General features: G+C 40.2%; 1 long non-coding RNA gene across 1 annotated transcript in view; it reads left to right on the plus strand.

Moving 5' to 3' along the window:
• LOC146817351 (uncharacterized) overlaps positions 1-10,189 on the plus strand; it is a 158,578-nt gene extending 148,389 nt beyond the window's left edge. The window contains exons 2-4 of the long non-coding RNA XR_014962537.1: positions 964-1,080; positions 7,169-7,285; positions 10,169-10,189. This is a non-coding gene — a long non-coding RNA (uncharacterized LOC146817351). The remainder of the gene's footprint in view (positions 1-963; positions 1,081-7,168; positions 7,286-10,168) is intronic.
• The last annotated feature ends 3,428 nt before the right edge of the window (positions 10,190-13,617 follow it).

The following is a 13,617-nucleotide window of genomic DNA, read 5'->3' on the forward strand; positions in this document are numbered from 1 at the left end:
AGGAGATAGGGATGAGAGACAAGAGAAGAGACTGGAATCAGTTGACAAGTCTGTTGCACTGGAATAAACTGCCTCTCAGTGTCTCTGGAATGGAATGATCATCAGGGAGTTGGGTTTGGGTATATGTTCTAACCCTTGTAACAATCCAAGTACTAGAAGAGAAACACAATTATTACTAACACCGTAATTAACTTAAAGAATCTTCCAAATCTGTTGACCTGATCCTCACCTCGGTGTATGAAAAACACTTCTTCATGAAGATGTCAAAATATATTCAAGGATGTGTGCAATAGAAATCATCATCAAGGAGCAATTCCATTGTAAGTTGTATTTTGTGAACAAAAAGGATACAAATATGCATTTAGTCACTCATCTATCTAATATATGATTTCCAGTACCTTTTTAACTGTGAAACTTGCAGTACCTGAAAGTATCTTTCTTTCGATTTTGTACTTGAAATAATTATCTAAAATAAACAAATAATATTCAAAAGAAGAAAATCATTGTGGGATTATATTCAGTACTGAGTTCGATTGAGTATTGCGCAATTAAATTGAAGCTTGATAGGCAATTGTTGCAAACAGCCTCTTTTCTCTGTTTACAAACACTCATTCACATTATTACATATACAGTTATTGTCACTGTACAATATTCAGAATTCACATTTTAAAGGCAACTATATTTTCAGCTCGTCTTTGCTGTATTCTGGTTAATTTCACCATTAAACAAAAGTCAGATTTTCTACAGACCCAGTTATTGCCTACAGAATGTCTGAAGTTCATTAATATGAATTGTTCACTTAATTGCTTTGAGATTTGTGTTGACAAGATTGTATGCCTTTCTTAAATATGCCAAAGAAAAAATGACCTTACCGCTATATCTGCAAAACGTTTTTGTTTTACCAAGGTAATTGCCATGTTGCTAGGTAACGTTTCCCAGTTGTGTTTTTTTCTTCTCCAACAGGAAATACGTCGAAGACGCCAGAGCGGAACCAGGAAGAACAGAGCCACGGAGAGCCTCTGAAGTCGACTGCACCGAGGGCTGGGAGACTCAGGAATGCAGCTGCGAAGCTGGAGTCAGGTAAGTGCTGGATTCAAACGAGGCTAAGCAACAAACTCAAGCGGGCTCAGTTTAAATATCATCGCTTCTCTGCTTCAAGTGTTCTTTAACGTGTTGCACGTTTGTCTGTTTACATGTGCCTGCAGCTTCTACCGATATGACTCTTATTAACATACAAGCATACTGCAATACAACGTGCCATGAGTCATCATTTTGCTGAATCGTGTTTAAGCAATTATTACACGTGAACCTTCTGTTTTACATACTGGAATAATTCACATATAGAAAACCATATCACTACTAAAAAGTACCTGTGTAATAGATGTTGCATTTCAGAAAAGACAACAGGTGTATGCACACAGATGTTAATTAAAATCTCAGAGCTATTTACCATGCTCTGTTGTAGAGCTAACCTGTTCTACTGCAGGGTGAGTGACATTGAAAGTGGTCATGAGCGGTCATGCCCATAACAGTTCCCCCTCCCCAAAGGTCTTCTTTTTATGACGAGGTTTCTCTGGATGGAGAGCATGAAAGCGTTTAACCATTTTAGAGGCATGTACACGTGATGCTGGTTCCATGACCTTTCAGAAGCAGCATAACCCTTCCAGCCTATTAGGTAATGTAATTCACCTTGTATTCTATTAGCATCCAGAATATGTTGGACTTCATATTCCAGGACATCACCTACCACAATTGGTGGAGGAGGATTATCTTTCCTAGTGAACAGATGGTATGGTTTTATGAGGGAAACGTGGAATACAGGATGTATTGAATATTCATCGGGTAATTGTAACTGAACAGATACTGGGTTCAATACTTGTTTAATTTTAAAGGGACCAATAAAACGTGGTTGCAATTTCTTTGGGCCTTTTAAATGGATATTACAAGTAGATAACCAAACTAGTTAACCAACCTTATACAATGGCTCTGGAGATCTATGTTTATCAGTCTTAATTTTTGTGCTGATTTAGTTTTGGGCTAAACTGTTTTTAGCCTTCTCTTTTATGATGTGTAAGTGTTTTAATCTTTCTGATACAGAGGGCATGATATCGGGTTGTGATGGGAGTAATGTGGGAATTGAACGGAGATGAAAACCAGTAAGAAAAAAAAGGGTGAGCAACCCAATGCAGCATGAATGCTATACTTTTGCAAGAATTCTTCTAGAGGGTGAGCTTGGTCCCATTGAGATGTCATAGTAGCGGTTAGACAGCATAAACTTTGTTCAAGGTACTGATTAACCTTTTTCGTTTGACCATCTGTTTGTGGATGGAAGGCAGATGATAAAGCTATTTCTATCCCTAATTGTGAACATAAGGTTTTCCAGAATTTTGAAGTAAATTTGGGTTGCGATCAGACACAATTTTGGTTGGCAGACCATGAAGTTTTACAATATGATGTAAAAAGATGTCACTGAATTCTGTAGCTGTGGGTAGTTTTTTTAAGGGGATAAAATGACTCATTTTGGATAGCATATCCACTACGGCCAAGATAGTTGTGTAATTATTTGATTTTGGCAGGTCAGTAATAAAATCTAAACTAATTGTATGCCATAGTGTGGGTGGAATAGGTAAAGGGTGGAGTAGTCCAGCAGGGGCTATGGGCTGTGATTTGTTGCGAGCACAAATCGGACAAGTCTTAATACAAGTCTGTACATCTTTTTGGATGGTATCCCACCATAAATTTCCTCAACATAATTCTAAGGTTTTGTGCTTGCCTGGATGCCCTGCTATGCTGGAGTCGTGGTGCCATGATAGAACTTGTTGTCTTAGATTTTCTTGTGGGATAAATAATTTATCATTATGAAAAAGATATTCGTCTTGGATAGTATTGTGAGGTTTTTGCAACCATTTTTGTTGATCAACATTTTGAAATGCCTTTTTAACTTCAGATAAGAAAATATCAGTTTGGGCTACTGCAATTATTTTTTAAGGAGGGATAATGCTTTGAGGAGGCAAATGATTGTCCTTGTTCTCATTCTCTCTTAGTCTAGATAAAGTGTCAGATAATATTTGTTTTTGTCCAAGAAGGTATTTAATGAGAAAATCAAATTCACTAAAAAAGTGTAACCAACGCATTTGTCTTGGAGTAAGGGCTTTTACAGATGTGAAGAATTCTAAATTCTTATGGTCTGTAAATATTGTGATAGTATGTTTTGCTCCTAACAAATGATGTCTCCACTCAGTGAAGACTGAGTTGATAGCTAGAAGTACACGTTCAGCCACTGTATAATTTTGTTATGCTTGAAGTAACTTACGTGACTAGTAAGCTAATGGATGTAGATGTCCTGTGTTGAGAATTTTTTGGGGAATAAGACTCCTCCTAAGGCACTTTGAGAAGCATCTGCTTCTACAAAGTACGGTTGATGTGGGTCCAGGTGAGCAAAAATAGGGGCGGTGGTGAAGGCCTCTTTTAAGGTTTGGAAAGCCTGTTCTGTGTCTTTATTCCAACAGAATGGTTGTCCTTTTCTTAAAAGTTGTGTGATGGGTGTAACAATACCATAAAAATTGGCTAAAAACCGTCTGTAGAAGTTCGCGAATCCCAGAACTCGCTGTACTTCTTTTACAGACATTGGTGAAGGCCAATTCAGAATGGCTTTTACTTTCTTGGGGTCCATTGTGATTCCTTCTGGGGAGAGCAAATAACCAAGAAATTCTACTGATTAAACATGAAAAATACATTTAATCCATTTTGCATCTAAGGAGTAAGCTCTGAGTCTTTGTAAAATGGATTTAACATGATGAATGTGTTGTTCTTCAGTTTTGGAAAAGATCAAGATATTGTCTATGTAGACAATAACGCAGATGTCTAGGAAATCATGAAGAACTTTGTTTATAAAATACTGAAATGCCGCGGAAGCATTGCATAATCCGAACGTCATAACTGTATATTCAAATAAGCCAAATTTAGTGCAGAAGGCGGTTTTCCACTCCTCTCCTTGTTTTATACGTATAAGGTGATAAGGACCACGAACATCTAATTTGGTGTCTATTGTGGAACATTTTATTTGATCTAAAAGAACTGGGATAAGTGGTAATGGATGGCAATTTTTAATAGTAACCTTATTGACTGCTCGATAGTCAATGCAAGCCCTGAGATCGCCAGTTTTCTTTGTTACAAAAAAAAGTGAAGAGGAAACAGGGGATGTAGGGTGTCTAATGAATCCGATCTCTAGTAATTTGTCCAAGTATTTTTTCAGGTACTGTGTCTCAGGTTCGGTGAGTGCATAAATTCTGCAGCATGACAGAACAGCACCTGGAATTAAATCAATTCTACAATCATACACCCAATAGGGTGGTAATTGAGGGGCTTGAATTGGATCAAAGACGTCAGTGAAGTCTTGGTATTTTTTTGGTAACTGTGAAGGAGATGTCGACAATGGGAGGGAAGAATTCTATGTACTAGCGCAATACAAAGGAATAAAGGGATCCTGTGCCTCTTGATAACAATGTGTTTTACAGAATAATTCATCCAAATTGATGGTTCTTTTAACCCAACCTATTTTAGGAATGTGTAATTCTAGCCAGGGATCACCAAGCATGACTCCAAACGTGGGTGTGTCAATTAGGTCAAAAACCGTTTGTCCAGTATGACCGTTTTCACAAACTAACGTTATTGGAGTAGTATGAAATCTGATTAGGCCTGATGAAAGTGCTGGGCAATCTACTGCCCTTACAGGTTCAGGTTATGCCTTGGTCACCTGTGCAACTCCTAATTTGTTTGCTAAACTTAAGTCAAGAAAATTGCCTGTGGGACCTTGAGTCAATTAAAACTGAAAGACTATGTCTCTGTTGGGCTGAGATAATAAAGGTAATTCTGATGGTCACGTGACGAGGAATATGATTAATTATGTTGGTGACACATGTGAGATCTGTGAGTCATTTACTCTCAAAGGGGTGAACTCCTTGCCCTTCAACAGAATCAGTTTCCCACATCTGATTGGTTCATCTCTATATTTGCAATAACTTTTTTCTTTTTAGATTGTATTGCAAAGTGTCCAGCCTTGCCACAGTATAAGCAAAGATTTCCTTTTCGGCGATGTTCCTCCTCATCTGTAGTTAGTGGGTCTTTTTGTCCCCCTATTTGCATGGGTTCAGAACTATTCTGTCTTTCTTCAGTATCTTTTTCCTCTGTTTTGACAATGACTACATGGGGTTCTCCACGTGGTCTTTCATTCTTTCTCTCTCCTAGCCTATGATCTAATTTGACAACAAGATCTATGAACTCTGTATAATCCTCAGGCAAGTCTACAATGTGAGCCAATGGTTCTTTTAGCTCATCCCTGAGTCCTCGATAAAACAATGAAGCACATTTTTCCTCAGGCCAATGTGTTTCAGAAATTAGTTGATTAAAACTGGTGATATAAGTAATGAGATCCTTGTCGTAAATGTAACAATTTGTTGTCACTAGATTGTATGAAAACTTGTTTAGTAAGAAGACGAGACATAGCGTCTTTAAATGCATTGAAATTATTCAAAACAGGGTCGTTATTCTCAGTCATGGGCATTGCCCAGTTTGCAGCTACCCCACCTAAATAAGAGATAATAAAGGCGGTCTTGGCAGAATCATTGTTGAATATCTGTCATTTACATAAAAAATGTAAGTGACAATGACTCATAAATGACGCAAAATGATTACTGTCTCCAGAAAAACATTCAGGATTAGTCAACTGATCTGGATTAGGAGTCACGACAGTCACTTGAAGATTTTGATCAGGACGTTGATTGGAAGAACCTAACAAGGAAAATGTTGTTGGACCAAATTTGGGTGGAGCTAAAACTGGTCAGGGTTCAGACACCCTTGTATCTCCCCATTGCATGAATTCAGTTTTACTTCTAGTAACTTCCCCCCTAAGTGTGAGATTTTCTTGTATTAATTGTTGCATTTCTTCAGTTAACTTACGAATTATATCAGTCAAGTGTGAAGTGTCTGAGGCGGTCTGTGCACATTCCATGACTAGTGTTCATCAAAAGAGGAACAAGGTGTTGTGGCTTAGCCTTCTGTTATGACAAGCCACTCACCTGAACTCCAGTTTTTTCCCTTCTCTGATGAGGACTTTTCCCTAATTCCTCTGGGAACCGACAGAACGGCAATGATTGTAGAAACTATCTCCAGTCTGCAAGCTCCCAAGGGGAAAGGGGATTGGGATGAGAGACAAGAGAAGAGATTGGAATCAGTTGACAGGTCTGTTGCACTGGAATAAACTGCCTCTCAGTGTCTCTGGAATGGAATGATCATCAGGGAGTTGGGTCTGGGTATATGTTCTACCTCTTGTAACAATCCAGGCACTAAAAGAGAAACACAACTATTACTAACACCGTAATTAACCTTAAGACTCTTCCGATTCTGTTGGCCTGATCCCTACCTAGGTGTATAAAAAACACTTCTTCAGGAAGATGTCAAAATATATTCAAGGATGTGCGTAATAGATATCATCACAAAGGAGCGATTCCTATGTAAGTGGTATTTTGTGAACAGAAAGGTTACACATATGCATTTAGTCACTCATCTATCTAATATATGATTGACAGTACCTTTTTAACTGTGAAACTTGCAGTACCTGAAAGTATCTTTCTTTCAATCTTGTACTTGAAATAATCATCGGAAATAAACAAATAATATTCGAAAGAAGAAAATTATTGAGGGATTATATTCAATACTGTGTTCGATTGAGTATTGCACAATTAAATTGAAGCTCGATAGGCAATCGTTGCAAACAGCCTGTTTTCTCTGACTAATTCACTGTTTACAAACACTCATTCATATTATAACATATACAGTTATTGTCACTGTACAATATTCAGAATTCACATTTCAAAGGCAACTATATTGCCAGTTCATCTCTGCTGTATTCCGGTTAATTTCACCATTAAACAAAAGTATGAGTTTCTACAGAACCAGTTATTGCCTACGGAATGTCTGAGGTTCATTAATGGAAATTGTTCATTTAATTGGCTTGAGATTTGTGTCTGATGTAATTGCGTGCCTTTCTTAAATATGCCAAAGAAAAAATGACCTTACCGATATATCTGTAAAATGTTTTTGTTTTACCAAGGTAACTGCCACGTTGCTAGTTAACGTTTCTTAGTTGTCTTTTTTTCTTCTCCTACAGGAAATACGTTGAAGGCGCCAGAGCGGAAGCAGGAAGAATGGAGCGACGTCGAGTCTCTGAAGTCGACTGCTCCGAGAGCCGAGAGACTCGGTAATGCGGCCCCAAAGCTGGAGTCAGGTAAGTGCTGGTTTCAAATGAGGCTAAGCAACGAACACAAGCGGGCGTGACTCTTATTAGCATACAAGCATACTGCAATACAACGTGCCATGAGTTATCATTTGCTAAATCGTGTGCAGGCAATTATTACACGTGAACCTTCTGTTTTACATGCTGGAATAATTCACATATAGAAAACCATATCACTACTAAAAAGTACATGTGTAATAGATGTTGCATTTCAGAAAAGACAACAGGTGTATGCACATAGATGTTAATTAGAATCTGAGAGTTATATACCATGCTCTGTTGTAGAGCCATCCTGTTCTGCTGCAGGGTGAGTGACATGGCAAGTGGTCATGAGTGGTCATGCCCATAACATTTGGTCCCAGGCAGTGAGGAGTAGATCTGTCCAGATCACTGTTTTGTACACAGTTTAAATCTACCTCCATATGTAAGGTGATTGCAGGTCAGGGATCAGGGAAGGAGTGAGTGTGCCCAAAATGTCAGGCTGATTCCTATTTAGTGCATACAGTGCCAGTAGGAACAGCAGGCTCCCATTTAACAAACCTTCCACCAACACATATCTGCCCTCCAGGTCAACATGTTTAGTATGTATTGTAAAAGGGATCCCAGGCAAAATATACAAGAGCACCCCATTGACATATGCTGAGTATGTCATGCCAGCTACTTGGGCTCTGCATCTCCTGGCTAATTTCTGTAATTCTGCAGCATTCATGTGTGTTTCCTGTATGTATGCTGTATTTATCTGCCTGCGCCATTAGATAAGCATACATTCTGTGTCTCTTTGTGGGCTTGATCCTGCTGTGTGGAGCGACATTTCGCCCCAAAGCAGTCGCACAGCGAAAGCGTAAATATACGATGCTGCTTTTTCATAATAAACTCGCCCATTTTCCTCCACTGAATCCATCGTAAGTTCGATTTTAAACACTTTTAGTTCTGCTTCTCAATCCCACATGTAAAGTATCATGCTTGTTTTCAAAAGCTTCTGATGCTCAAGATGTGTCCTCGGACCTCTTTCACGAACACGACGAAATCACATGATTAGTCCAAGGCAGAATTCTTTATTTTACGACCCAATGCATTTCGGGCTAACACTAGCCCTTCGTCAGGGTTAACTGCAAAAATACAATTTTAAAAAACACCATTATAGCACCGTTCGTTATATCACATGTAAAATCAATCATGCTTCCCATATTTAATTCATGGTACAATAATAAAACGAATCCCTTGCCTTTCTGTGCAAATTTAAAGCAAATCAAAAACAAAAATCATTCTACCCCAATACCAACCTAATCTATTACCACCCCTAAACTGTACCATAATGAAATAGCCATCCCGTATCCCTACCTACTACCATGCATCTATCTTTAAATAAAAACCTCCCTTGTGACCCCTCACCTCTTCTGTGTTTTCTCACTCACCACTATCGCGCTCTGTTATCCATCATACTAACCACACTCTCATCGCTCTCCCAGCACAAACTCAAAACTCACACACTCTCCTATCATCCCCTGCATCCACATTTAGATTTAATCAACGCTAACACACACACAACATCCTCCCACCGCCCCAACCGCAATTAAACACGTACCTGCCACAACTCCATTCCTCTTTCCACTCGTCATCCACCTCCGTAAAAAGTCTAACCCTTCCCATCTAAAGCATCCATTTTAAACCACGTGCGCAAAGCCAAGCTCCTCCCTCCTACGTGCAGAATGAATTAGTCAGTCACTAGTGCCGTTCCCTAAAGCAACACCTACCCCACATACTTCAACTCCCATAACCCACTTAGTTTACATAAATAACAAGACTGAAATAAAACGCTTCTTGACACAAAATACCTTTGCGTGAAAAAAGGGACAATACACAATATTAATCACATATGTAGAACACGAGTATCCAGAACTTAAGTGTAAATACTGTGGCGTTTTTTCAAAATAACAGCAGTTTGCGCTATGGACCAAGATTTTGGGCTTTACATGTGGCATGTCTACAATTTTAATCCAATTAATCCTCGATTTTCCTTTTGGGTGCAAACCATCAATGAAGGGCAATGTCATATAATATCAAACAAGGTGATGGAATGCACACCTTCCTTATCAAACTGTTTCCCAGATTATCCAAGATGATGATCAAAGTACGCGTGCTTACTGGCTGTGCCTTGCCCAATTGGCACAAGATGTGGGCTTGGTCATACCTCTTACATTTCATGTTAATATATCATATTTGAGCTCTATATCCCTCTGTCTGTGTACCATATATCCAGTGGCATAGCAAGGGGAGGGCGGTCTACCCCGTCTGCACGAGTTTTGGGGGCGACGCCCCCACCAACCTCCCGCTCTTACCTGCGATAGTCGCAGGGGTGGCTGCCGCAGGAATCCCCAGCACCCCCCTCTTCAAACACCTGCCACGGGCGGCAAGCGCAGGGGCCGCCCTGGCGTCCAAATGTCTAGCTAAGCCACTGCATATATCACACATATATAGTTTACTTGATCAACACATATGCTGATAGAATCCATTACTTCCACTCCAGACCTTCTGACGTCTGAGGGCATTATACAGACAATCAAATTGACATCCCCAACTTTGTGACTTAGAAAAAAACATGCACAAGACAGTAAACCATTTGTCCGTCTCCTGAGGAATAGTCTCGAATGTTTGTTGTGGAGGGCTGGGGGTGCGCTTATAGTTCTGCTTTGCTTCTTCCTGCTCCCATCCGCCCAACTTTCTCATGTTAAGCACCATACTGTCCTGATCACTGGCTGTGCATGTTGTAACAAAGTTTCACCTGTCACAAATAACAGTCTTATCTAGGTAGAAGTCACCATTGGTGTGCAAGAGTGCTATATGTATTAAATCTGGTCCCCTCTTTGGTTCTAGTTCGGAGTCACCAGAATCTGCATCTCCTGATCCTGACCCCATATTGTCCTGTTCAGACATGTGAGTACCTACTTGCTATTTGCTTTGGAACATCACATCAGACACCACACAAGCTCATTCTTTAGCCACCTGCTAACTAGTAGGCCTCCCTCTTGTCCTCTCACTTCATCATTTCCTGAATAGTGGCATTGCCAATCAAACAGAAGACCCACTCTCCTCTCGTGGAATTACTATTCCTCTCCAAGAAGTTTTGGATCACATTTGGTAACCTCTCAGTGCGCCGATTGACATACTATTTTAAACTCACCCTCTTCTATGCCTCATTTACAATATCAGAACACAGCCAGGTTAACCACAATCTGCTTAAAAACCGCTTATCACTATCTCCACTTGGCTTCTGCAGAGTACAGCAGACAGGCCCTGTGGATCTTGATCACCCCCAGGGACTGCCACCACACATGCACTGAGTCATCTGCACCTCCCCAGGGAAGAGTCTCTCGCCAGATCACACATCCACTGATGTTTTGGCCTGGATCCAGCTACCTTTTATTAAGAGGGGGGAGTCCTGTTCCATCTGGCACCTGCAGCTCTTGCTGTTGGGGCCTCCTGCTATTTCTCTATCAGGGCTGCCTCAGCTCTATCCAGCATTGTCACTCCACATCCTCCAGGGGGTCATGCACACAGTCTTCCCTGGCTGGGAGGCCCCACATGATTAGTCTTGTACCCTCCTTCATTGAGCTTCGGTCCCAGCCGTTCCACAGCCATCAATTAGAGACCCACTCACAGTCAGTGTGGGGGAGGTGGGGGGGTTCAATCAGCCTTAAATTGCTTCCAAACTATGTGGAAAGAGGAGTCCAAACACTGGTAGCCTCTGCACCCGATCACTGACTTCGGAGGGTTTGCTTGGAGCTCCGGGCACACGTGACTTACATAGTGCTATCTTGAACACCCCCCATCACCACATCCCTTACCTACAAGCAACCATTTACACTTAAGTGCATAGTTGGTTATTAAGTGACATGACTTCAGGAAGATTGGATCCAATTGATACAGAATGAATAAAGTGTTCCTGATATATAAAATAGGGCTCAAAGCATTAGGTGGAACCACTGTATATTCCAAATACTCAGGAAAGGGTTTGAGTTTTTCTGGTGCATGCATTCGAAATGTTGTGGACTTCTAATAATGGGCCACAAATGTAAACTTCTTTAAAAATGTGTGTTGGAATTGGCCCTCTCTGCATGGTTATCACAAAACATTTTACCTTCACTCCTCCTATTTTTCTGAATTCGTTTTTGTAAACTCTGGAACTCTGCACACTTTATTAATGCTAACCAGTGCTAAAATGCTTGTGTTTACTCCCCAAAACATGGTAAAATCGGTTTACACCTGATCGGCATATTTAATTTACTTATAAGTCCCTAGTAAAGTGGTACTACAAGTACATTGGGCCTGTAAATTAGATGCCACTAGTGAGCCTGCAGCAGATATTGTGCCATCCACTTAAGAAGCCTTTTAAACATGTCTCTGGCCTGCTATTGCATAACCCCAATGTCAATTCTAAAACTCTCTTTTTAATACATATAAGGAACCATTTTTATAACATATTGTAATACATGTACGGTAGGCCCTAAACAGCCCACAGGGCAAGGTGTATTGTAATTAAAAAGTTGGTCATGTACTTTTAACTTCTACATGTCTTGGTAGTGAAAAACTCACAAAATCGTTTTTCACTACTGTGAGGCCTACTTCTCTCATAGGATAACATTACATTGCTGTTGGACCTGGCCTTTTCTGCAGGGTTATCCCCAAACGTTTTGCCTTCCTCCTCCTCCTGTTTTTCTGGCCCTCTTTTTGCTAGCTTTAGGATTCTGGACACATTACCACTGCTAACTAGTGCTAAAGTGCCTATGCTCTGTACTCTAAACATGGTACCTATAAACAATTGCCATATTTAATTCAGTCCCTAGTAAATGGCACTATGTGTGCCCAGGGTTTGTAAAATAAATGCTACTAGTGGGCCTGCAGTACAGGTTGTGCCACCCACTCAGTAGCACATTAAACATGGCTCAGGTCTGCCATTGAAGAGCCTCTGTGTGCAGATTTAAACTGCCATTTTGACCTTGCAAGTTAAACTACTTGCCAGACCCAAACCTTCCCTTTTATTACATATGTCACCCCTAAGGTAGGCCCAAAACAGCCAGCAGAGTGCAGTGTACTTAAAAGGTAGGGCATGCACTTTTGAGTTTTACATGTCCTGGTAGTTAAAACTGCTAACTTTGTTTTTCACTACTACAAGGCCTATCTCTCCCATAGGCTAACAAGGGGATTGCCTTAAAGCATTCTTTAAGTGTAACTTCCCATTGGGAGCAGATCCAAATTGAGTTTGGTGTCTCTGGACTCGCGATTGAAAAACTCATCTTTTAGGATAGTTGGTTTTTAAATTGCAGGTCTGAAAATGCCACTTTTAGAAAGTTGTGGGGATGAGGGATGCACTCATTACTTCTCACTTCTTGTCAATTATTTTCAAAGAGTGCGTGCTGATTGGATAGGTGCCCCGCCCGAATGGCACCTGGAAACATTGAGGGAACAGGGGCGACGTCTCGCCCCAAACCAAACGCACAGCAAAATTATGCCTGTTATGGCAGTCAAATGTTTCTTTCATGTTTATCCTTGTAATCTCATTAATCAAAACTTTTTAGTAACCATTTTCGATTGTATCAACATTGTATACATCCACACGTGGAATGGAATGCCAATTTTCAATTTTCTAGTGTAAATGGTGGGCCATCCGAACCTCATCCAGAAACACGAATGACGCAAATTCATCCAAAACAGCATTTTATTTATGTAAAAACCCAATGCATTTCGGGCCGAAATTGCCCTTCATCAGGGGTCACTGTAATAACAAACAAAACAGTACACATAATCAATTAAAATCATGATTAGACATAGCGTTAATTTTTGTACATGCAAAGGTGAACATTTCTCTTATATATACCGACATGCGGAGGGAAAGGAAGGTTACGTGAGGTTGACGATAAGTGTAAGGTGACCTAAGTATGTCAAGAAAATGGAGACAGAAGTATTAGTCAATTGCGGTAAAGAAGCATGAGCCATACGAGGAAGGCAGGGCCTAAATCACAGTTTATTTACCGTTTTGGTTCATGGGGAATCATGTTCATTATTTAGTGGGAATAGTTCACGTCGCATTTAAGGTTTATTGGTTTTGATCCATAGATTTATCTCTCGAGTGGTTTTTATTTTGGATAGATACGTACAACACCTTGCAATGTCGGTATATATAAGAGAAATGTTCACCTTTGCATGTACAAAAATTAACGCTATGTCTAATCATGATTTTAATTGATTATGTGTACTGTTTTGTTTGTTATTACAGTGACCCCTGATGAAGGGCAATTTCGGCCCGAAATGCATTGGGTTTTTAC

The sequence above is a fragment of the Triturus cristatus genome, chromosome 6 (genome assembly GCF_964204655.1).
Source record: "Triturus cristatus chromosome 6, aTriCri1.1, whole genome shotgun sequence".
Taxonomy (NCBI): domain Eukaryota; kingdom Metazoa; phylum Chordata; class Amphibia; order Caudata; family Salamandridae; genus Triturus; species Triturus cristatus.